The following is a 3,389-nucleotide window of genomic DNA, read 5'->3' on the forward strand; positions in this document are numbered from 1 at the left end:
GGCTGCCTCGAGGAACGGCTGCTGGGTGGGATGATGCAGAGTCTGGACCGGCGGCCGCTGGATGGTCAGGCCACAGGACCGGCATCCTCCAGGAGCAAGGCAGGGGGTCGAGACGTGGGTGCACGGGTCCAAGGGTGACGCAGGGGAGACGGCCACTGCCGAGGCCTGGGATCTGGTTCCAGCTCAGCCACAGGCCTGGGACACCCGCTTCCCTCTCGGGATCTTGGTTTCTTGGTCTGGAAAAAGAGGACCCAGGGCAGAATCCGCATCCCCGGGCTCGGAAGTCCTCCTTCCCGGGGAAGTTTGTGCAGAATCGACCAGAAAGTCGTGGGAACGGCAGCACCAGCCAGGGGTGGGCAGCAGACCTGGGTGTGGGGGCCCGAGGCGCCCCTGGCCGCCCCACCCCTGTGCCGTCTCCAGGTCTCCGGGCCTCCCACTTCCCAACGCAGAGCCCCCCTCCTCCTTTCCTTGCCCCCAAACCCATTCATTTCTTTTCTGATCGTTGAGTCTCTGTGATCACTGGTTTCAGTGAGTCCTGCTGTCATGGTCAACGCGGGTGCCCAGGGCTGCCACGGGGGCTCGGGGCGAGCTGAGCTCAGGGCTGCCGGGAAGCCCCCTCCGCAGACACCTCCATGGCCCCTCAGCAACGGCCTCCCCTGGCTGCACAGCAGCCCCGACAGGGCCAGGAGGGCGAGGGAGGGGGCAAGCCTAGTGAGCAGATCTTCCCCAAATGACTTTCCTCTTGTAGAATTGTTTCCCATTATTGCTGGAAAAGGGTTTTTAAAAGAGGTTAACATGGGATTTAATGAATATAGAGTAATAACGTTCCTTGTATCAAATTAAAATTCCAAGGCGGTCCGTGAAACCAGTGTTATGAGTATCTGGCATTATGTATTATTATCATCACTGGACTGCTCGGTCGCCTCGCCTACTTGGGAATAAAAGAAACAGCTTTGCATTTGATTCTGTGAACATCACTTCCAGAATGAGGATCTGGAGCCCCAGAGCACCGGGGACCCTCTGATGGAGGAAGACCCTTAGACACTAAGACGTCTCCTCAGGGTGACACAGAGGGACCGTAGAACAGAGAGACATCAGTGTTTTGTGGGAGCAGCAGAAAGGAAGGGAATGTATGAATCTGGGTTTGAATGACTGTCCATAGGCTGTGTGACTTGGGGCAAGTTGCTTCACCTCTCTGAGCTCGTTTCTCCATACTGTCAGTGGGGAGAGGGGGCGGTTGTGATGGTGAATTGAGATAGCGGGTGTGAAAGCAGTTTGTGAACTCTAATGGGCCGTTGAGTTCTGAGGGCTGGAGACAAGTCGAAAATCATCTTGCTGATTTCCTCCCTACTGCACCCCTCCCCACGCTGAAGTTGGTTGCCATCTACACTAATTAATTAATTAATTAAATTATTATTTATTTAATAATAGTGACCTGCATTCCTCAGGCACTGACTGAGAGCCGGGTACGGTCTCCCTCAGTCCTACCTTAACTTTGGGCTGTAAGAATTATTAACTCCCCTCTATGGACTAGGAACCAGGCTGTAGATGGTACATCGTTTTTTTTTTTTCTTCCTTCTTTTTTTGTACTGGGCATTGAACCCAGGAGGTGCTTAACCACTGAGCCACATCCCCAGTCCTATTATTTATATTTTATGTAGAGACAGGGCCTTGCTAGGTTGCTCAGGTCCTCACTAGGTTGCTGAGGCTGGCTTTGAACTCAAGATCCTCCTGAGGCATCTGGGATTACAGGCGTGCACTGCCATGCCTGGTAATACGTAGTTTCTTAAGGCCACAGGATCAGGAGGTGGCAGGGACCTAAACTCAGGTCTTCCTGATGGAAAATCTGTGCATACTTATGCCACATTAGCTTCTGAAATATGCCCGATGTGCCGCTTCCAAACTCCACTTGAACACCTCAGGGATGGGGACTCATTACCTCCCTGTCCTCATCCCCACCACGAGTACCCTTCCCGGACACATAAAGCAGGATGATGGGGACATTATTATCTGCAAAATGGAGTGACTGAAGTAGATGCTCCCTCCAGGTCTATTCCAGAAACATCTCTCTAAGAGCGTGAGCTTTCACCCCGAGCAGCCTGGCCGCAGAAGAGAGGCCTGAGAATCTCCAGCAAGCAGGAGGCGTGTGTGTGGGCAAGGGGCGAGTCACCCTCTCCGGCCCATCTTGGGAACAGAAATATTTCTGGAGAGGAGGCATTTATTCCTGCAGACTGTGGTGTGGTTTTGAAATAGCTCTGCAGAAGAGAGGAAGACTGAGGAAACACAGATCTGCTAAAGGTGCAGGGCTTCCAGAAAGCCTTTCTCAACCTCGTCAAAGGCTCCCGAGGTCGGGGACGACTGCAGGGACGCTGGTCATCAGAGCTGGACTGGAGACCGGCTTCAATTTCAGAATTAAAGACGAGGCGCAGCAATTAACCTGTCTTCTAACGGAAATCACGGCCCTTAATGTTCGATGTAATTTAATATTTCAAAATTATGGTCACAGGCACGTAAGGGCCCTGTTGGACAATGTAACACAGGCAGTAAAAAGCTCCCTGGGGCTTTGGTCGGCGTGGGTGAGAGGGCACAGGAATGACGTGCAGGGTGACAGACACGGAGCCACTGAGAGCTGAGTGGCAGACGCGCAGTAGGGCTCCCCAAGGACTTGGGCTGTTTCCAGGTGCTGCTCCGTGCTGGGTGGGCTGTCATGGGACGCTGCTGAGAGTCCCGGCTTCCACACCGCCGTTGGTGGTGGAGGACCAGGTGCACGCCAGGCCCTGTGGGTGGCCGGCCTCCCCGGGGAGGGACAAGGCTGAAGTGCCCCTGGAGCTCGCCTCTGAGTGCCCCCCCCATCCCACCACTCTGCCCCGCTACCGCGTGGCATGGGGAGGGCTGGCCCAGGGACGGGCAGGCCGTTTGTTCTGCCGTTGCCTCGGGCTCTGACCTCCCGCTTCTTCTTCTCGCTTCTTCTTCCCAGACTCGGATGTGAGACCCCACGGCACTGATGTTCCCTCTGACCGTTTACCTCGCTTGATTTCTGGGCCTTTCTCTGCAGTGACCATGACAGATCCATGTGTCACAGCCACCTGCATTCTGAGCCCCCTGAGGACACCACCTGGGACTTTTCATCATCAGAGGACAGTGGGAAGCCCCAGAAAAAGCACAGCATTGTCCCCTATTGTCTCCACTTTAAAGATGAACCCGAGGTTCAAAGAGGTTGACTCCATTGCTTAAAGTCAACTTTGTCAGAGGTGGGACTCGAAGCCGGGAGCTGGCTCAGAATCTAGGCCGTAAGCACTGTATTAATACCTTTTCTGTTGCTGTGACAAAATGACTGAGGCTGGGGAATTTATAAAGAACAGAAGTCTACACGACTCACACTTCTGCCG

Source organism: Sciurus vulgaris (assembly GCF_902686455.1).
Source record: "Sciurus vulgaris genome assembly, chromosome: 11".
NCBI lineage: Eukaryota > Metazoa > Chordata > Mammalia > Rodentia > Sciuridae > Sciurus > Sciurus vulgaris.